Source organism: Geotrypetes seraphini, chromosome 4 (genome assembly GCF_902459505.1).
Source record: "Geotrypetes seraphini chromosome 4, aGeoSer1.1, whole genome shotgun sequence".
NCBI lineage: Eukaryota > Metazoa > Chordata > Amphibia > Gymnophiona > Dermophiidae > Geotrypetes > Geotrypetes seraphini.
Genome location: NC_047087.1, coordinates 322313906 through 322335767, shown reverse-complemented (window position 1 = coordinate 322335767; position 21862 = coordinate 322313906). Strand labels below are relative to the sequence as shown.

The following is a 21862-nucleotide window of genomic DNA, read 5'->3' as shown; positions in this document are numbered from 1 at the left end:
ATACTATGCAGATGATATTTTTTTCCCCAGTAGGCGGATGGTATAACAATTTTGAAAAATCATTGAGTAAATATATATGTAAATTGAGAAGTGGATGAGAGAACAAGGTTTGAAATAAAATGTAGATAAAACTTAAATAATGTTGGTAGGAAAGCCGGATTATTAAAGAAGTGAAAGTTATTGATGATGTTCTTTTGGTAGGGGAACACCTGGAGGTTGTGAGACCTGAGGAAGGCCGCTACTACTATAAGGCACTTGGTGAATACCCTGGGTGATGAAGCGAGGCCAAAGGGTAGCACCTTGTACTGATAGTGACGGTGTTGCACCTGGAAACGCAGGTAGCGGCGAGAATTCGGATTGATTGAGATGTGAGTGTAGGCCTCCTTGAGGTCCAGGGAACATAGCCAGTCGTGTTGAGAAAGAAGAGGATAGAGCGTGGCAAGGGAGAGCATCCTGAACTTCTCCTTGACGAGATATTTGTTGAGATCCCTGAGATCGAGAATGGGACGGAGGTCTCCCGTCTTTTTGGGTACCAGGAAGTAGCGGGAGTAGAATCCCTGACCCCTTTGGTCTGGAGGTACTTCTTCGATGGCATTGAGAAGAAGGAGGGATTGAACCTCCCTCAGGAGGAGGGGGGTTTGAGATGAGTGAGAAGCAGACTCTACGGGAGGGTTGTCCGGTGGAAGAGTCTGGAAGTTGAGAGAGTAGCCGTGGTGGATGATGCTGAGGACCCACTGGTCCGATGTGATGACCTCCCAACGGCTGAAGAATATGAGGAGACGACCTCCGATTGGTTGTGGAAGAGGTAGCGAAGGTGGAAGACTGGCTATGCCCTGGAGAGAAGAGTCAAAAGGGCTGAGAAGGCTTAGCAGGAGGAAGAGGCTTGTTTGGTTGGTTGGACTGAGAACGAGCCTGTGCCTGGTGATGTTGCTGCCGTGGCCGCCGAGGATGTTGGGAAGGCGGATTGAGTGGCCTGGCTGAGAACCTGCGCTGATATGAGGATTGAGGCCTGTAAGGTCGTGCAGGCGGAGCCTTCTTTTTTGGTTTAATCAGGGTGTCCCACCTGGTTTCATGCGCAGAGAGTTTCTGGGTGGTGGAATCCAGGGACTCTCCAAACAGTTCATCCCCCAGACAGGGGGCGTTGGCCAGACGATCCTGGTGGTTAATGTCCAAGTCTGAGACTCTCAGCCAGGCCAGGCGGCGCATGGCTACAGCCATGGCAGAGGCACGGGAGGTGAGCTCGAAGGAATCATATATCGAGCGGACCATAAACTTTCTCAATTGAAGGAGACCAGAGATCTGTTGTTGAAAGAGTGGCACCTTCCTCTCTGGAAGATACTTTTGGAGGGCGGATAGCTGTTGAACCAAGTGTTTCATGTAAAATGAAAAATGGAAGGAATAGTTGTTCGCCCTGTTGGCTAGCATGGCATTCTGGTAGAGCCTCTTGCCAAACTTGTCCATGGTTTTACCCTCTCTGCCAGGAGGGGTGAAGGCATAGACACTGGAGCCCTGAGTCTTCTTTAAGGTGGATTCAACCAGGAGAGACTCATGGGGAAGTTGTGACTTATCAAACCCTGGGATTGGGATAACTCTATAGAGGTTATCTAACTTGCGGGGGGCCCCAGGCACTGTAAGGGGGTTCTCCCAATTTTTATAGAAGGTTTCCCGTAGGATGTCGTGCACGGGTAGTTTAAGAAACTCCTTGGGAGGTTGCTCAAAATCCAGAGCCTCCAGAAAGGCTTGGGATTTCTTGGAGTCTGACTCCAGAGGGAGAGATAGGGCTGCTGACATCTCCCTGAGAAACTTTGAGAAGGAGGATTGCTCAGGTTTGGAGGTGGTATCAGGAGCTGAGGGATCCTCATCGGAGGAGGAGAGATCCTCCTCGGTACCGGGAGGGGACTCCTCCCACAAGTCTGGGTCCCGGACCTCCGGGTGCGCATGCCGCAACACCGGGGTGGAAGGTTCGGTATGGTGAGTCTTGGACAAAGATTTTCCAGAGCGTACCGAAACGGTACCGGGAGAAGAGGACCGGCGTCGGTCCCGGTCCCGGGAAGAATGGTGCTCCGCCCGGTCCCGAGGAGGATCCGCAGTGGTATGGGAGTGAAACACAGGATGGGCATGAAGTTGCTGGGCCGAAAGAATCGGCATGGAGGTATTAATAGGTACCGATGGGGTGGATACCGGTGGCTCGGTACGGGGCTCGGGCCGGTCTGGTACCGAAAGGAGCGGTGCCAGGATAGTAGGCAACAGGTGCTCGAGCTGATGTTGCAGCTGTTCCTGCAGTTGAACCTGGAGGATGGCCGCAATTCGGTCATCCAGGGGAGGCACCGGAACCGCTTTCTTTTGCTTCGGTTCCTTAGGTGCCGCTCCACGCCCCGGCGATGAAGAGGCCGATGAAGAGGCACTCACCGAAATCGGGGCGGAGCGCTTTCGGGGTCGGCGCGAGGCCGGCAGGGTCGGTGTCGCCACTGTGGCTGGTGGGCGCTCGAGGGAAGGGGTAGGCTTCTTAGCTGGCTTACCTTGCGCCAGTGCCGATTTTGATGGTACCGCTGTCGATGCCGAGGAGTCCATCGTCGACCCGGTGCCGAATAAAAGATTTTGTTGGATTTGCCGGTTTTTAAGTGTCCGCTTTTTAAGAGTAGCACAGCGGGTGCAGGAGTCCGCCCGATGCTCCGGACCCAAACACTGCAAGCACCAATTGTGTGGGTCAGTGAGGGAGATCGGGCGGGCACACCGCTGGCACTTCTTAAAACCGGCTTGCGGGGGCATGAAGGGGAAAACAGCCTCCGCAAAATCGAACCCCGAGGCCTGTATAATGGCAACAGGCCCCGCCGGGGCAAAAACGAAAAAAGGGAAGAAAAAAATCAAAGTTTTTTTTGAATACAAAGAGAAAGTAAACCCGAAGGTAAAAATAAAGAAAAATAGAAAAAATTCGCGAGCGGGAAGGCAAAAAAGTGAGTTCAACGGCCGTTGAAAAAACACACGCGTCTTCTTCGCTCCGCGGAAACGAAGAAACTGGGGACCACGCACTCCTCCGTCGGGCGGGAAGGCACTCGCGCACGCGCGGTGCGGCCAACTAGAACTTTCTAGTTAAAAAGGTCCGTACCGAGGGCTCCGTTGGTGACGTCACCCATGTGTAAAGAATATGCTGCCTGCTTGTCCTGAGATAAAAGAGTAAACTACACGCCGGAGTTAAGCGACTCTCCCAGAAAAAAACAAGAAAGCCGCGATGCTAGGAGGCACTTTCGGGCAGAGACCAAAAACAGGACTTCTTGGCTCCGCAGAAATGAAAGAACTGGAGACCACGAGGAGGGGATGCGCACTCTAGTGGAGCAGGAAGGCACGCATGCGTGGTGCAGCACAGCAAACTTGAATCTTCAATCAAGTTTGCTTGAAAAGCTGTCCGCGTCGGGGCTCCATAGATGTCGTCACCCACATGTGAGAATATACTGCCTGCTTGTCCTGGGATAAAAATCATTGCACTCTGAGAATCTAGCTTTACTGGACAATTCAAGGCTTGTTGAGACTGATAAAATGACTTTTTGTTGTGCAGGAGTTAAGATATGGAACTCCTTGGTGGGTCAGATACGAAGCTTCCCTGAAAAAGGCATGTTTAGAAAACTACGTACTTAAGACGCAGTTACTTGGAGATGCCTTTTTCTAGCCAATAATTTTCCACTGTGGCAGAGTTGATGAATTATTCATGATCTTTACTATGCAAGCTATGGTATTATTTTGTAGACATGATTTCTGAGGATTGTTAGTATGTTTATTTTATCATATTTTTGTTTTAAAATTATGGATGTAAATCGTTTAGTTTTAAACGATATAGAATTTTTTTAAATAAATAAATATTACTTTCACTGTATTAGCAGGATGTTTACTTACTTGGGTTTTTTGTATTAATTTACCGTGATTGTCTTCGATGTTGACCTTGTCTTGCTCTTAAGCTGTCTATACTTGTACCCTCATCAATATGTAGTTCTGAGTTCATTTTTGTTAACCATATCAAACTTCACGGTGTTATCACAGTATACAATTACAATTTTATGTTATTGTTAGGAGTTAAAAAGCTTCCTGCAGGAGGAAGTAAGATGGCGGTGGTATAGCTGGCTGCTTCACAACGCGTCTCTATGTCTTACAATTTTACCTTCGGGCAGCGGTCTGCTCATTTATCCAGATGCTTCATTCTAAGAGGAAGGGTGCAATTCGTTTGGACCCCTTACCAACGAGGACTTCCACCCCGAATCAAAGATCGATTTTAGAGTATGCTGCAGCCACCAGCGGTCCGATGCTTTCTGGAGGTCCTGAGCTTTCGTCGGCGGGTGGAGCTGCTGGCGACTTCAGGCTGGAGATATCCCTCTCCCCTTTAGCGACTAACCCACCACCGCGTCCTTCTCCTCCCGCGGCTCTATCAGGTGTACGGAAGGAATGTCAAGAGAGAACCTGTTTGAAGGGGCAGTAGCTGAGAGGGAACAAGAGCAGAGACTCCAGGGAACTGATTCAGCTGAATTTGGAGCTAGAAGACCTGCCACGGTGACCCTTGAGAGCATATGGGACGCTCTCGAGAGACTAAACTCAACGGTTACAGGATCTTCCCAGAAATTGAATCCCTGGAGGGTGTTTTCCCCTATAACAGCCTCCGGAATAGCGTTCCACTTTTCCACCACTCTCTGGGTGAAGAACTTCCTGACGTTTGTACGGAATCTATCCCCTTTTAACTTTAGAGAGTGCCCTGTTGTTCTCTCTACCTTGGCGAGGGTGAACAACCTGTCTTTATCTACCCTGTTTCCCCGAATATATGACACTGTCTTATATTTTTAAAAACTCCAAAATATGCAAAAGGTCTTATTTTCAGGGGGATGTCTTATTTTTCCATGAAGAAGAATACAGTACACATTTATTGCTGAAAAAAAGACATTTATTACCTGTATATGGTACAGGTCATCACAAACCAGAAAAGCTGTATCACAAACCAGAAAAAACTGTATCACAAACCAGAAAAACATTTAAGGCCCCGATTCTCCAAAAGTGCGTCCCGATTTTAGGCAGCTGTAGACGTCCTACAGCTGTCTAATCAGCCAATCGGATGCACGTTTTTAAAAAAAAAAATGCTCCCCAGGCAGGCCGCCCGGGAGAGGCGTCCTATACTAAACGCCGATTCTGTAACCAGCGTCTTTAGAGAATCGGGTTAAATTAGACGCGGCCGCTATACTTATGGCAGCAAGGGATCTCCCTGCTGCAATATGTATAGCGGCTGCGGTTGTTGCGGCCGCCTGTCCCATCACCGACAGGAGAATGCCTAACTCCTCCTGTCGGAACCCCGAGCCCCCTCCCCCCCAAACTCGTAATCGCCGACAGGAGGATGCCCAACTCCTCCTGTCGGAACCCCGGACCCCCCTCCCCCCCAAACTCGTAATCGCCGACAGGAGGATGCCCAACTCCTCCTGTCGGAACCCCAGAACCCCCTCCCCCCCCAAACTCGTAATCGCCGACAGGAGGATGCCCAATTCCTCCTGTCGGAATCCCGGAACCCCCTCCCCCCCAAACTCGTAATCACCGACAGGAGGATGCCCAACTCCTCCTGCCGGAAAGCCCAACGACCCCCCGCCCCAACTAATCTCCCTCCCCCAACTTTCAATGTTGGTCAGCTGGACGGGTCTTACTGCCGTCCAGCCGACGGGTCTGCCTCGTGGAAATGAGACGGCACGCCCCTTCCCGGCCCATCCCCGCTAAATCTAAGGCCTGATTGGCCCAGGCTAGGCACCTAGGCCAATCAGGCCTTAGGATTAGTGGGGATGGGCGGACCCGCTATGCCTAAGGCCTGATTGGTCCAGGCTTCTACAGCATGGGCCAATCAGGCCTTAGATTTAGCGGGGATGGGCCAGGAAGGGGCGTGCCGTCTCATTTCCACGAGGCAGACCCGTCGGCTGGACGGCAGCAAGACCCGTCCAGCTGACCAACATTGAAAGGTTAGTTGGGGGAGGGAGATTAATTGGGGCGGGGGGTCATTGGGCTTTCCGGCAGGAGGAGTTGGGCATCCTCCTGTCAGCGATTACGAGTTTGGGGGGGAGGGGGGTCCGGGGTTCCGATAGGAGCAGTTGGGCATCCTCCTGTCGGCGATTACGAGTTTGGGGGGGAGGGGTTCCGACAGGAGTTAGGCATTCTCCTGTCGGTGATGGGACAGGCGGCCGCAACAACCGCGGCCGCTATACATATTGCAGCAGGGAGATCCCTTGCTGCCATAAGTATAGCGGCCGCGTCTAATTTAACCCGATTCTCTAAAGACGCCGGTTACAGAATCGGCGTTTAGTATAGGACGCCTCTCCCGGGCGGCCTGCCTGGGGAGCATTTTTTTTTTAAAAACGTGTATCCCGATTGGCTGATTAGACAGCTGTAGGACGTCTACAGCTGCCTAAAATCGGGACGCACTTTTGGAGAATCAGGGCCTCGGTGTACAGAGGCTGTTCCTGGGCTTGTTTTCCTGGACAGCGGAAGCAGGAAGTTGTGTGACCATGCATACAGTACTGTACCAGTACTCTGGATCGCCAAGACATGCTTGCCAAATAGTGCCTTATTTTCGGGGGGGGGGCCTTATATTTCCCAGGTGGGGAAAAAAAGGGGGGTGTCTTACTAAAGGAGGAGGTCCTATAATGAGGGAAACACGGTACTAAGTCTATTCCCTTCATTATCTTGAATGTTTTGATCATGTCCTCTCTCAAGTCTCCTCTTTTCAAGGGAGAAGAGGCCCAGTTTCTCTAATCTCTCACTGTACGGCAACTCCTCCAGGCCCTTAACCAATTTAATCGCTCTTCTCTGGATCCTTTTGAGTAGTACCATGTCCTTCCTCAAGTACGGCGACCAGTGCTGACCACAACATTCCAGGTGGGGGCGAATCATGGCCCGGTATAGTGGCATGATAACCTTCTCCGATCTATTCGTGATCCCCTTCTTAATCATCCCCAGCATTCTGTTCGCTCTTTTTGCCGCCACGGCACATTATGCGGACGGCTTCATCGACTTGTCGACCAGTACTCCCAAGGCTCTTTTCTGGGGGGGCTCTCCGGGTACTGCACCAGACATCCTGAATGCGTGTATAAGATGTTTGTTACCGACATGCATCACCTTACACTTATCCACGTTAAACCTCATTTGCTATTTTGCAGCTCATTTCTCAAGCGTGTTTATGTCACGTTGTAGGTCTTCTGCATCTTCACTACTCTGAATAACTTCGTATTGTCTGCAAATTTTATCACCTCGCTCGTCGTACCAATTTCCAGGTCGTTTATAAATATGTTGAAGAGCACGGGTCCAAGCACCGAACCCTGCAGCACTCCATTCATGACACTTTTCCAGTCCAAGTATTGTCCATTTACCCCCACTCTCTGCTTCCTATCCGCCAACCAGTTTTTAATCCACATGAGTATTTCACCCTCGATTCCATGGTTCGCAATTTTTCGAAGTAGTCGTTCATGTGGGACCTTGTCGAACACCTTCTGAAAATCCAGATATACAATGTCGACCGGGTCACCCTTGTCTATCTGCCTGTTAACTCCCTCAAAGAAGTGCAGCAAGTTCGTCAAGCAAGATCTTCCTTTGATGAAGCCGTGCTGGCTGGTCCTCATCAGATTGTGTCCGTTAAGGCAGTCAATGATGTGGTCCTTTATCAGCGCCTCTACCATGTTTCCCGGTACCGAGGTCAGACTCACCGGTCTGTAGTTTCACAGATCTTCCCTTTCTTGAAGATCGGAGTAACATTCGCCACTTTCCAGTCTTCCGGAATCCTTCCCGTCAACCCAGTTAGTTTCCCGTCATCGTTTCCTGCGTATAGCCTATTGGCTTTCGGTGTGTTGTGTATATCCTCTTCAGTAAATAGATGCAAAAAATGTGTTCAGTTTGTCAGCGATGGCTTTGTCCTCCTTTAGCACTCCCATTATTCCATGGTCATCCAACGGCCCCACCACTTCCTTCGCGGGTCGTTTCCCCTTAATATATCGAAAGCATAGCTTGAAGTTTATCGCCTCCTTGGCTATTTTTTCCTCGTAGTCTCTTTTGGCCCCTATCACTGCCTTATGGCACCTTCTTTGATGCTGTTTGTGCTTTTTCCAGTTTTTGCCTCTGATTGCTTCCTTTACCGTTACAGTGAGCCACGCCAGTTCCTTGTTCTTTTTCCTCTTGGATCCCTTGTTGAAATGCGGTATAGATTTTGCTCTCAGTGACTGTGTCCTTAAAAAGGGACCATACTCGCTCTAGCGTTTTTACAGTGCTTATCCTCTTCTTTATCTTCTTCTCCAACATTCGTCTCATCCCTTCATAATTCCCTTTTCAGAAGTTCAGTGCCGTGGCCGTTGTTCTAGATCAATGTTTTGCCCCCATGTCCAGGTTGAAGTGAATCATATTGTGATCACTGCTTCCTCGCGTCACTTCTACTTCTACACCTTGCGCCAGTTCTCATAGTCCATTTAGAGTTAAGTCCAGAATTGCATTTCCTCTCGTATTTTCCTTGAAAATTTGTTCCAGGAAGCAATCGCCTACAGCATTCAGGAATTTGGTCTCCCTACCATAGCTGGAGGTGCCTAGGCTCCAGCCTATCCCCGGATAATTGAAGTTGCCCATGATAACTGCGTTGCCTCCCTTGCAGTTGCGTTTAATCTTGTCCGTCAATTCTCCATCAGTTTCGTCGGACTGCCCTGGGGGTCAATAGTAGATGCTGATCTTCGTTTCCGTTCCATTTGTTCCCGGAATTTTGGCCCATACTCTACCTTATTTTTCGTTTCCGGCGTGTTCTCTCTGGTAGACTCAATTTTCTCTTTGATGTATAGGGCAATACCCCCACCTCTTTGATCCACTCTGTCTTTGCGGTATAGCTTGTATCCTGGTAGCATAGTGTCCCAGATGTTTTCCTCGTTCCACCATGTTTCCGTGATGCTGATGATGTCAAGGTTATCTTTTCGTGCCATAGCTTCCAATTCCCCCATCTTATTCCTTAGGCTCCTTGCGTTTGTGTACATACACTTGAGTTTGCGGCCTGTTACTTTCTTGCATTTCCTCCCCTCGTGTCCCTTTCGATCTGTCAGGATTTCTGCCTTGCCTATGATCTGGTGAGTCTTCCTCGCAATCTTCCTGCACGGTATCCTCTGGGTATACCGGTTCCCGAACCATCGACTTTTGGTGAACTGTTGGCTTTCCCTTTCTTCCTAGTTTAAAAACTTCTCAATTTATCGCTTGATGTTGCTTGCAAGTAACCTTGTTCCATCTCCGCTGAGGTGGAGTCCTTCCTTCCTTCCAGTTGCACAAAGTGGAATCCTTCTTCCTCACACCAGTGCCTCATCCACGCGTTGACTGCTTGCAGCTCCATCTGCATCTTCTCATCGTCCCTGGGTATTGGCAGGATCTCCGAGAACGCTACCCTCAGCGTTCTGGTCTTCAGCTTCTCTCCTAGCATCCGGAACTGGTCCTTCAGTACTTCCCTGCTGTAGTTCCTGTTGCCCATGTTGTTTGTTCCCACATGGATCACCACCGCCGTATCTTCCTCTTCCACGCTGTTGATGATCCTGTCGATGCGGCTCACTATATCTTCTATCTTGGCTCCCGGTAGGCAGGTCACCAGCTGATCCTGTATTCCTCCCACTATGTGGCCGTCAACTTGTCCCCCATGCTGATCACTGTCCTCTCTATCTTCTCTTGTCTCTCCCGCCACACGTCTATGTCCCCGGTGTGTGTCCATCTCTCCAGCCGTAGGTCCGTGTCCTCTGTGCACTTCCATCTTCCCTAATCCTGGCATTGGCTTGCACCAGACTCGTATTCCTGTGGGTTCCCGCCGCTGTTTCCAGGTGTCGCTGCTGTGTTATCCATTTCTTCCTTGTGGTTGTCCTCCAGGTGGTCCTCACTCACTGTAGGTGTATCTTGGCAGTTCCACTGTTGCTGGTGATTTTCCATGGCCTCCCTGTATGCCTCCTCGATGAACTTCTCTAATTCCCGGACTTCTTCCTCAATGGTTTCCTCTATCTTGAAGTTTTCTGCCTCTCTGTCCTCCACCTCCACTGCTCGAAGTGCTTCTAGTTCCAGTATTCTGCCTTCCAGGAGTCTAACTTGCATCGAATGCATACTAAGACCGTCTCCCAGAGGGGAGGTAGTCATACATATGGCAAACGGTGCAGAAAACTGGGTAGCTCAACATCCTGCTTCTGTCTGCTGCTTCCATTGTTGTCCACTTGCCGGTCTGCTGTCTGAAGTGGCTTCTCCCTGTTTCCTTATGTATTGTCCCTATGTTACTGTGAGGTCCCTCACCTGCTACCCTTACTTGCTTGTTGCTTGTGTGTCTTCTGTGGTTCTTTATCTACTGTTTCTCTATCCTGTTGCCCTTGTGGTACTTGCCTGTGTAGGTGTCCTTCCCTAGTGTTTCTTCTTTGCAGTGAATCGTCTCTTTTTAAGGCCCTTCGCAAAGGCATGCTCGCCTTCGACGCTCGCCAAACGGCTGAGCGCCGTTGGCCCCTCCCCTTTTAAGGGGGAGCTCAGGATTGGTGTTTTGCAGACTTAAGGAGAGGGGTGATGTGAGCTTAGCGAGGTTGGTAGAAGATGAGTTGTGCAGCAGTTTTGCAGATTGCATGGGGGAGAGGCGACACTGAGGGATACCAGTTACGAGGATATTGCAGTAATCTAAGCGTGAGGTTACGAGAGCTTGGACCTATTTCAAAGTATGCCAATTTTCAAATACCAAACCTAGAGGACTTTAAATGACTCTTACAAAATATTAACATCAAAGGCACAGGCTCTAACTCAATCTCTCCTTTTTTTTCCATCTTTGGTCCCTTTATTCAGACAATGATTGAAAATAGCTTAACCACATGATTTATACCGAAAGAATTTAAAGAAGCAATCATCCGTCCAATAATAAAAAATCCTAAAGACTCAATTGCAATTGAGTCATATTACCGACCCATAGCCAATCTACCCTTTATCGCTAAATTAATAGAAAAGGTTGTTTTCAATCATGTAAGCAACTTTGTAGAAAAAAACACATACATTACATCCTAATCAGACAGGCTTCAGATCTAATCACTCAACAGAACACTCTATGATAGGTTGTACAACCAATATCCAATACCACCTAGATCACCATAAATCTGTCCTCCTGATCTCACTTGATCTATCTGCTGCATTTGATATCATTGACCATCATTTCAAGAGACTGACTTCCATTGGCATTTATGACCAAGTGCTAAACTGGTTTAAATCATATTTTCAAGATAGATCAGCCAAAGTTATTTTCAACAATTCATCATCAAACAACTATACAAACTCTTATGGTATCCCTCAAGGCTCAATCTTGTCCTTTCTTTTATTTAATATTTTCTTGTCGCCACTCCTCACTTTAAGTCAATCCATTGGATGACATCCAGCTTTTGAATCCATTAAATATAGCTGATTCCAATGAGATAATAAATAAATAATAAGTTAAAACAAATAAGTCAATGGCTTAAAGACAACATATTGGCCCTGAACGCAACCAAATCTTCAATAATGTTTTTTTTCCATGGAAAAAGGATCTTACATTCTCATCACAAATCCTCTTAGACAATTTCCCATTACAAAAAGTAACAACGACAAAAATACTAGGAGTATTATTAGACCAAGAATTTTCTTTTCATGATCAGATTAGTTCAGTAGTTAAAAACTGTTTCTATAAGTTACGTCTCATTAGATCTCGATCCAAAGTCTTCAAACCAGACGCTCTTAATATTCTAATTCATTCTTTGGTTATTTCTAGGCTGGATTATTGCAATACATTGTATCATGGCATAACTCGGAAAGAAATAAGAAGACTACAAATTATACAAAATACAGCAATAAAAATTATTACTAACTCCAAAAAATATGATCATGTCACACTTCTTCTACGAAAAGCACACTGGTTACCAATTTCACACAGAATAATCTATAAAACTGCACTGATAACCTTCAAAATCCAACAAACCAACATTTCTACATCGTTTTTTGATACCACACTCTCCAGTCAGGACTCTAAGATCAACAGAACAGCATTTGCTGACTATCCCTTCTTTAAAAATAATAGGTACCAGAAGAGCTACGATTTTTACAGTCATAGTACCCCAGCTTTGGAACAATTTACTAATCTACTTACGTGGAGAAACCTTGTTAGAAAAATTTAAAAGCACATTAAAATGCTACCTGTACAAAGACGCATTTGATAATTTATCTATCATAAATCCCAGGCTCAAATACCTAATTTTAACCAGACCTTATGTATAGGTCACAACCTCCCCCATCCTTTTTTTGGCTTAGCCATATTTGTAAAACATTCTTCATTATCCTCCTGATGATGTTTTTTCCTTAAATGTATTTTTACTTTCCTTAAAGATTGTAGTTCACCCCTCTTCCCTTATGTATCGCTAATTACTTGTGTACATACATTGTATGTTTACTTGCACAAATTGTTTTGTCTCCCAATTTTTTTGTTGTCATACGCATTGAAGTATTTGATATTGCGTGTACAACAAACTTAATAAACTTGAAATCTGACAAGGGTCCGGGTAGTGTGTTCAGAGAAGAAGGGGCGAATTTTGGTGATATTAAGGAGATAGAAGCAACAGGTCTTAGCAGCTTGTTGAATATACAAAGCAAATGAGAGGACAGAATCGAAGATGACTCCAAGGTTGCGAGCAGAGGAGACAAACAATGACAGTATTATTTACCGAGATGGAGAAAGGAGGAGGAGCAGAGGATTTAGGTGGAAAGAGGAGCAGCTCAGTCTTGAACATATTTAGTTTCAGATGAAGGCAGGACATCCAGGTAGCAAAGTCAGCCAAACAAGCAGAGACTTTCTTGGACTTCTCCATTATTACTAGTCAGACCTCACTCCTACCCACAAGACAGTACATGCTTGTAAATGGAAGAAATGGACTTCACAAAGACCTTGAGAATGTCTAAATCACACACTCGGCATAGCCTTCAATGACAAAGGAGACTTAAGAGCACAAATTCAAATCACAGTGCCTTTTCCGATTCTCCTGCAGATATTAATTTGTCCTTACGCCTTCGCTCATCACAATGGATACTTTTATGCACACTTTCCCTTATCCTCATTAGATAGGACTCAACTTGTGCTTCTGCTTATGTTGGACTTCAACTCTGGAATACTCAAGATACATCTCCTCTGTCTTTAAGAAATTGCTCAAATCTTCTCTTTATTCTTCCCTTCTTTCTTTCTGCTATTCCTCTAGCGCTCCTCTAAGCATTTTTCTTTTTCTCCTTTGTAAACTGCCTAGATGCCATTTTGGCGATACTGTATATCAAATGAATGGAAAATAAATCAATCTTGAAGGAAAATCCAAGAATTGTATTTAAGCTTCACAAATCCATGTTCGCTGAACTTTTTGCTTTGGGGGAGAGGGTGGCGCAGAGGCTAAAGCTACAGCCTCAGCACCCTGAGGTTGTGGGTTCAAACCTACACTGCTACTTGTGACCCTGGGCAAGTCATTTAATCACCCCATTACCCAAAGTACAGACAGGGAAAAAAGGCTTGAGCACCTGAATAAATTCATGCAAACTGTTCTGAGATCCCCTAGGACAAGGGTAGGGAACTCCGGTCCTCGAGAGCCATATTCCAGTCGGATTTTCAGGATTTCCCCAATGAATATGCATTGAAAGTAGTGCATGCAAATAGATCTCATAAATATTCATTGGGGAAATCCTGAAAACCTAACTGCCCTAGGAGAACGGTATAGAAAATAAAATAAATACTATTGCTCCTGGGCTTTCACTTGCTCATTAGAAATCACATTTTAGGAGAAAGGTTTCTCGAGTGTGGCAACAGCTGTCCACACTGTTTGCCTGTTTCACCATCTACACTGATTGTATTAGTCGGGTGACTAGCTGTGCCATCAGTACAACTGGAGGCTCTTCACAACAAATGCTAGAAAAGCAAGGTAGCCTCCCAACTGTACATCACTTGCTCTCCCAGGAACAATCTCCGAACCTATAAGGGACCATCACAGGTACTCCTCCCAGCAATGATCCTTCCAGCACAAATTGCAATGCTGAAACTCTTGCAAACTGACAACCCCATGGCAGTACACAGTATTCTTCCAGGCTTAGCGAAACCACAGCAGATGCTCCCAAGCCATGCTGCATCAAAGACAACAATGTTTATCTGGCAACTGACAGCACAAAGTGATTCAGCAAAAGGGTAAAAGGAGAGGCTTCACTGGGAAATCCTCATCTCACTCATCTTAAAAAAAAAAAAAAATACTCAAGTCAAAATTGGAGTCAAAGAAGGAGCTCTGCTCAAAGTAGAATATCCCTGATCATCTTGGATCCCCCTACTTGTTACTACTTTTACAGTTTTTATTTTTTCTTAACTTCTAAAGAGCAATTTTAATAATGGTTTTTCAATTTGTAAAGCACAATTCTTATAAAATTGTACATATAGAATATATATCCACAAAGCAAGAACACAGCAAGAATTAACCTACTTTTAACAGGCTGTGCATAGGCTTTCCTTGTTGGGTGGAACTGATGAGGGGCTGTTGTATGTATGCATTCTATAAATTATATTACAGATACCAGTACTAGAAGCAATAAGCATAACACGAAGGGTGTACATGTGACTTCAAGGATTCCTTCAAACCACAAAATATCGGGTTAAAACTATGGAAAGAGTATCAGAAGCCTGGTCAAACCCCTGTGGCATTCAGCAGGGTTCACCATTGTCATCAATACTGTTCAACCTTGCCTCCCTCAGCTGCCTCTTGGACAAAATAAGCATATTTATTAATTTTGTTTATTTAAAAAATTTATATTCCGCATATCCTGAAATTCTATGTGGAGTACAATAAGCAGTTTCATATAGTTATGCAGACGATATCACTATCTTTCTACCAGTTGGAGACTCACTAAATAACCAAAACAATGCAAGGTATCTTTAAAATAATAGAATCCTGGATGAAGGACCATAGACTAAAACTAAACTCAGAAAAAACCAGATTCCTATTAATAGAGAATGATAATTTACAGCAACCAATATAAAAATTAACTCCATAACTTACCCACTAGAACCCGCACTAAAAGTATTAGAGAGCACCATAGATCAGTGCATCTCAAACTGTATGCTGCAGTGAGATTCTGGGTATGCCACAAAAGAAGGTGTCTGGCACCGACGCCTCTCCTCCTCTTTATACAGAAATTTAAAATTATCAGATGAAGAAATTTCTAAAATCTGGCAGTTTGCCCGGGTTTTGGAAGGTCCCCGAGTTCAGGGCTGCATCTGGAGGGCCTCTGAGATTGCGCAGACATCGACATGATGAAATCACACATATGCGTGTGACATCATCGGTCAACATCTGCGCACTCCTTGCTAAGCTCTGAACCCTGTCCCCCCCTCCCTGCCAGGCTCTGTACCCTGTCCCCCCTCTGGTGGTCCAGTGGTAGGCCGGGACAGGGCGCAGGGCAGGCAGTAGCTAGCAAGCAGGGACAAAGCGCAGGGCAGGCAGGTAGGGACAGGGTACAAGGCAGGCCTAATGGCTGGCATGCAGGTAGGGACAGGGCACAAGGCAGGCCGGCCTAGCGGCTGGCATACAGGTAGGGGCAGGCAGGCATAATGCAAGCCCACACCTTTTTAAAATCCCGGCAGGGCTCTCTGTACTTTTTTGTACTCCCCTCCATACTGCCCCCCCCCCCCCCGTGTACTATTTTTAAATACCGGTAGGGCCCCCCATACATTTATGTACTCCCCCCGGTACCTTTTTCTACTCCCGGTACTTCTTTTGCTGGATGGATGCGGCAGCGACTTTTTTGGACTCCCGGTAGCGAGAAGCAGAGTGACGAACAAGGCAGGCATGAGCTTCTAGTGCGCCTGCCTGGTCCTGCGCCGCTGCGTGAATGGTTGCCATCAGTTCTTGCAAGAACTGACGACAGCCATTCATGTGACGGCACGGAACCAAGCAGGCACATGAGAAGCACGCCTGCCTTGTTCGCCGCTCTGCCTCTCGCTGCCGCAGCTGCCAAACAAGGGAAGTGCCAAGCAAGGGAAGTGCCCAAGCAAGGGAAGTAGAAAAAGGTACTGGGGGAAGGGGTTGTGGTATTCACCCCATAAGACGCACCCTTATTTCCACCCACTTTTGAGGGGTAAAAAGTACGTCTTATGGAGAAAAAAAATATGGTACTTATTATAATCTGCATAGAGCTGAACGATTAGGGCGGAATAGAAGTCAATAAATATGTATTTTAATATATTCATGCAAGTACACACACTTTTTCTTAGGAACAGGTGTAAATTTCAGCAAGACAATCTGTGTGCCACTGAAGGTGGTTGCGGAGTTTTATAAAGTACAGGCAGACCAGCAAAATGAATAGTAACATATCATGGATCTCAAGTGAAGATTAGAGGTGCTGGAGGGGTTTGTCACTAGCAACTGGCATACCAAGAAAAATTCTAAATTAGCCACAATAAAAATTTTAAGAGATTAAGTATCTCTCTTTTAAGATTGTTGAAAAAGATCATGTGTGTGTTTAATGAATGGATGATTTTGATTTGTTTTTCTGAATCCACACGTCTTTGTTTGAAAAATGTAAGCATATGACAGACTGAAGTAAGACAGCAGTTTAGGCAATGTGATTTGAAGACTCAATTTTCCTCAGAAGAAAAATGTTTAAGTGAATGAAGCCTGTGAAGGTGGTGTTCAGAGCCTCAACCTTCCCCGTGCAAGGATATTGCTGAGTTTCTGTGGAAAGATAGAAACCTAATGGCAGATAAAGGCCAAATGGCCCATCCAGTCTGCCCATCCACAGTAACCATTCTCTCTTTCTCTCTCCGAGAGATCCCACGTGCCTATCCCAGGCCCTCTTGAATATAGAAACATAGCAACCTGATGGCAGATAAAAGCCAAATGGCCCATCCAGTCTGCCCATCCGCAGTAACCATTCTCTCTTTCTCTCTCCGAGAGATCCCACGTGCCTATCCCAGGCCCTCTTGAATATAGAAACATAGAAACCTGATGGCAGATAAAGGCCAAATGGCCCATCCAGTCTGCCCATCCGCAGTAACCATTCTCTCTTTCTCTCTCCGAGAGATCCCACGTGCCTATCCCAGGCCCTCTTGAATATAGAAACATAGAAACCTGATGGCAGATAAAGGCCAAATGGCCCATCCAGTCTGCCCATCCGCAGTAACCATTCTCTCTTTCTCTCTCCGAGAGATCCCACGTGCCTATCCCAGGCCCTCTTGAATATAGAAACATAGAAACCTGATGGCAGATAAAGGCCAAAAGGCCCATCCAGTCTGCCCATCCGCAGTAACCATTCTCTCTTCGAGAGATCCCACCTGCCTATCCTAGGCCCTTTTAAATTCAGACACAGTCTCTGTCTCCACCACCTCTTTTGGGAGACTGTTCCATGCATCTACCACCCTTTCTGTAAAAAAAGTATTTCCTCAGATTACTCCGGAGCCTATCACCTCTTAACTTCATCCTATGCCCTCTCGTTGTAGTTTCCTTTCATTATATTACGTAGGTATTTAAACATCTCTATCATATCTCCCCTCTCCCACCTTTCCTCCAAAGTATACAGATTGAGATCTTTAAGTCTGTCCCCATACACCTTATGATGAAGACCACACACCATTTTAGCAGCCTTCCTCTGGACCGACTCCATCCTTTTTATATCTTTTTGAAGGTGCGGCCTCCAGAATTGTACACAATATTCTAAATGTGGTCTCACCAAAGTTTTATACAGGGGCATCAATTCCTCCTTTTTAGCTACTGGCAATACCTCTCCCTATGCAACCTAGCATCCTTCTAGCTTTCGCCATCACCTTTTCAACCTGTTTGGTTACCTTAAGATCATCACATTCATTCACACCCAAGTCCCACTCTTCTGCCGTGCACATAAGCTCTTCACCCATGGAACCTTCTATAGAAATCAGGAGCTTCTGCTTCTCTCAGCAGCCAGGACAGAGGCAAGGGGAAGGGATTGGGACCTTCAAGCATCTTCCCTCTCTGTCCTGGTGTGCTCACAATTTATTTAATATACCTGGGGCAATGGTGGGGGGGATTAAGTGACTTGCCCAGGGTCAGAGAGCAGTGTGTATAGGGGGGAGGGGGCTGGAATTTCTCCTCCTGATCACAATGTCTAGATGCACCTTCTTGTACAGTTTGTCCACCTTGACTGCTACTACTATAAATTATTTCTATACATATGCAGCGCTGTAGAGAGTGACAAAGAAGACAGTCCCTGCTCCGAAGAGCTTACAATCGAAAGAGACACGGTTGTCATGGATAGAGGTGAGGGTTAAGGAGCCAAGGCTTAACTAGCCTGTAAGCTCTTCGGGGCAGGAGAAGTGAAGGGCGGAGTCCACGGGTGACCGTTGCTGCCTCGCCCCCTCCGGCGGACCCACCCAGGGAAAACGGAGGAGGCTCGACGCAGCTGCGGGGGAGGGTGGGGGGGTGCGCGCGCGCTCGGTCTCCCCTCCCTCCCTTCAAGCGCCTACCTCAGCTCGCCCGCCGCCTCCGCCTTTCTCGCTAACGCCGCCCCGCCTCGCCGGAAGCAGGAAGTGACGTCGGAGGAGGAAGGGGCCGCTGGCCAATCGAAAGCGTTACCTGAGACGAAGGCGTGGCTTGCTGGGAAAGAACCGCTCGCGCACCTAGAGTCCTCCTCGACTGACTCCGTTGAAATGCGCGGGCCGACGACGTCACGGGACACGCCTGGTCGGCGCGCGCAGCTCCGTCGCTGCACGTGCCGATCCCGTGCTTCTCATAGGCTCAGAGGGAAACGGAGGCAGTTGGAGAGCGCGAGAGCACGTGGCCACCTTTGTTTAATTCGTCGACGAGCCCCAGGTTCAAAATAAATGATTATAGGGGGAGAGGAAAGTTAATAACTCCATCATTAAAAAGAGAGGAAGAGGGGGGAGGGTATAACGTCAGGAAAGGGGATCACTTCCTAAAAGCCCCTCCCCCGCCATGGCCTCCACGCATGTGCGGGTGCCAAGACGGGGCTGGGTTTCCCCTGACGTCAAAACAGAGAAGAGACAGTCCCTGCTCCAAAGAGCTTACAATCTAGTCAAGACACATTGCTCAATGGATTTTTTGGTTCTCCCAGGGGAGCTCAGAGTGCTTTGCATTCATTTATTCAGGTACTCGGGCATTTTTTTCCTGTCTGTCCTGGGCCTGGGGTAATGGGGGCATTAAGTGACACAGGGAATGATAAGGCAGATATTGGTGCTGACAAAGCCTGACGTAGAAGGGATGGAGTCTGGAGTTGACAGTAGAGGAGAAGGGTTCAGATGAGCAGAGTGCAGATTGGAGGGGGGGGGGAGAGATGAAGGATAGGGAGCCAATGAAGTGACTTGAGGAGAGGGGTAATGGGGCAGCAGCGAGGGTTAAATAATGCACTATTGGCGGCAAACTGCACTGAGAGGTTTAAATAGACGCTTTGAAAGCCGGTTGAGAACCAAAGGAGTGTTTCTGCTTTCGTTTGAAGCAAGTTTTAAAATACAACAATCTGTTCATCACATTTTTCATTTTCTCTTGAAGGTACAACAGCATTGCTCCTGAAGATGGTGAAACGGAGGCCCCATAGGGCTTTAAACATCCGGTGCTGGCGTCTGTTGTGGCCTTTCTACTAAGTTTATTCTCATTAAGATTGCACTGCTTATTCATATTGTTTAAAACAACTTTAAAGTTTTTGTGGCATTATGAGAGTGTTTGACCTATGATCGAAACATGACCGACTACTTTTATCCCTCTATAGTAGTGCAGTAGTCTCTAAGGTCTTTTCTCATGTTAACTATGTGCTCTTTATTTATTTATTAAATTTTCTATACTGTTCTCCCAGGAGAGCTGACAATGGTTTACACTTCTTCCTCCGTATTCACTGTGATAAGGGATTAACAGACCCGTGAATACAGAAAAACCACAAATAACTTTTTCAGATGTTATTCGCTGTTTTCTATTAAAAACCATTGTGAATATGGTGAAACTGCGAATAACATGGTGGATGACCTGGCCTATTCCTGAAGCAGAGGCAAAACATGGTGAAGAAAGTGCCGGGAATCAGCAATTTTTCTCTGTAAACGCTTGGAATCAACGATTTCTCTATGCAAGCTGATGTAACTGGGGGGGGGGGGGGGGAGGAACCAGCAAGCTAAAAACCGTGAATAACTGAAACTACGAATACAGAGGGAGAAGTGTACATTAATTTATTCAGGTACTCAAGCATTTTTCCCTAAGGGTTTACAGTATGTAGGTATATCCTGGAGGGGTCACGTCTAGGAGGCCTATAGAGCAGGAGGGACTGAGTACCCCTCCTTCTCCCAACTTTTTGAGGTAGGGGGTCCGGGGTTGGTGGCAGGAGGGAGTGGGTATTCCCTAGCAATAGCAGCAGATGAATCCAGAGACCATTGGGATAGCCCACATCTACCAGCAGGCAGAGATAGAGAAACTGATTAACAGGTGGTCCTATTGGCTGGCACTCCTCCTGTCTCATCAGTATGCTCTATCTCCAAGCAGGTGCAAGTCGCTGTTCAACTAGCTCCTGGATTATGGCGGTGGCTGGATAACTAATTTCTCCTGTTCAGGTTTGCTCTTCAGTGAGACTGCATTTCTATTTCTCCTGTTGAGGTTTGCTCTTCAGTGAGACTGCATTTCTATTTCTCCTGTTGAGGTTTACTCTTCAGTGAGACTGCATTTCTATTTCTCCTGTTGAGGTTTACTCTTCAGTGAGACTGCATTTCTATTTCTCCTGTTGAGGTTTGCTCTTCAGTGAGACTGCATTTCTATTTCTCCTGTTGAGGTTTACTCTTCAGTGAGACTGCTTTTCTATTTCTCCTGTTGAGGTTTCCCTCTTCAGTGAGACAGGGGTGTCCGGCTGGACGGTGCTGGCTTTAGAGGTTACACTTGGGCCCTCCCTTGTCCCTGCCTCACCCTCCCTCCAGTGATAGAGGGCCTGCCTTGGTCTCTCATTTCTTCTTTCCCTTAAAAAAAAAAAAAAAGAGAGAGACCACATGGGCTGAATTGCATTTCTACCTTGCATGTGCTGAGAGACCGGTATTTCATGCATCTATCTGCACTGAAACCGAGGTGTAAATATTTGCTCACATGGTTGGAACTGTGCGTGTGCGGGTTTTGTCCTGTGTGGTGTGGCATGGCGGTTTTGTGGTTTCTCATTGCCGCGCTGATTTCGGTGCGGTGGTGACAATGTTTTCTTGCCTGTCAGGTATGACGGATTGGTGTATTGTATTCAAGGAAGGGCCCGAGTATATACTTTGGGTTACTTGGAAGAGTTGTTCCATTCCCGCGCGCGGTAAGCACATGTTTGTTTACTGCCCTGTAGAGCACGTCGTGGCTTCGCGCCATTGTGTTTACTGCGTGCCCCGGCGTTTTTCAATTGTGTGGCAGTTAGCTACAGGGGTGTTATTACGGCCGCTCTATGGAGCAGGCACATTTTTCCTTGTTAAACGGTATTACTGGTGTTCTCCTCGGACCTGTCCTGCGTCAGGGTGTACTGCGGCTGGGTTTTGCTTGTTTACTCCGGTAAGCTGATTTTCAGGCATGCTGGGACTGGTATCTTCTGGCGAGCATGGGGCTCGCGCTCGTGCTCCTGCGCTGGTGGGACCGCCACAGCGTTCAGGGAGTTTCATTGACCACTGGCTTTGCTTCCCGTCTGCCGCGGCCCCGGTGACTTCGGGGTCGGAGGCATGGGCGGTTTCCAGCTGCTGCTGAGCCGCGTAAGCTCGGAGTGTGTTTTTCTCCCGAGTTGCTTGCTGGCATCGCAGGATGGGCGGGAGGCGCGCAGTGTGTTTTTTCCCTGCAGTATGCCGTTGCTTTGGCGCTCTTCTTCTTCCTCTTCT

At 47.1% G+C, this 21862-nt stretch overlaps 1 protein-coding gene across 8 annotated transcripts in view; it reads right to left on the bottom strand.

The window, feature by feature from the left end:
• PLEKHA1 (pleckstrin homology domain containing A1) overlaps positions 1-18780 on the bottom strand; it is a 136759-nt gene extending 117979 nt beyond the window's left edge. For 4 of the 8 annotated variants that reach the window (XM_033942136.1, XM_033942140.1, XM_033942141.1 and 1 more), the window contains exon 1: positions 18506-18655. The gene's annotated coding sequence lies outside the window, so the exon portion shown is untranslated. Of the gene's footprint in view, positions 1-4150; positions 4351-18330; positions 18457-18505 lie in introns of those variants that run through there. The other 4 variants (XM_033942137.1, XM_033942144.1, XM_033942138.1 and 1 more) reach the window with 4 other exon arrangements.
• Between the last annotated feature and the right edge of the window lie 3082 nt (positions 18781-21862).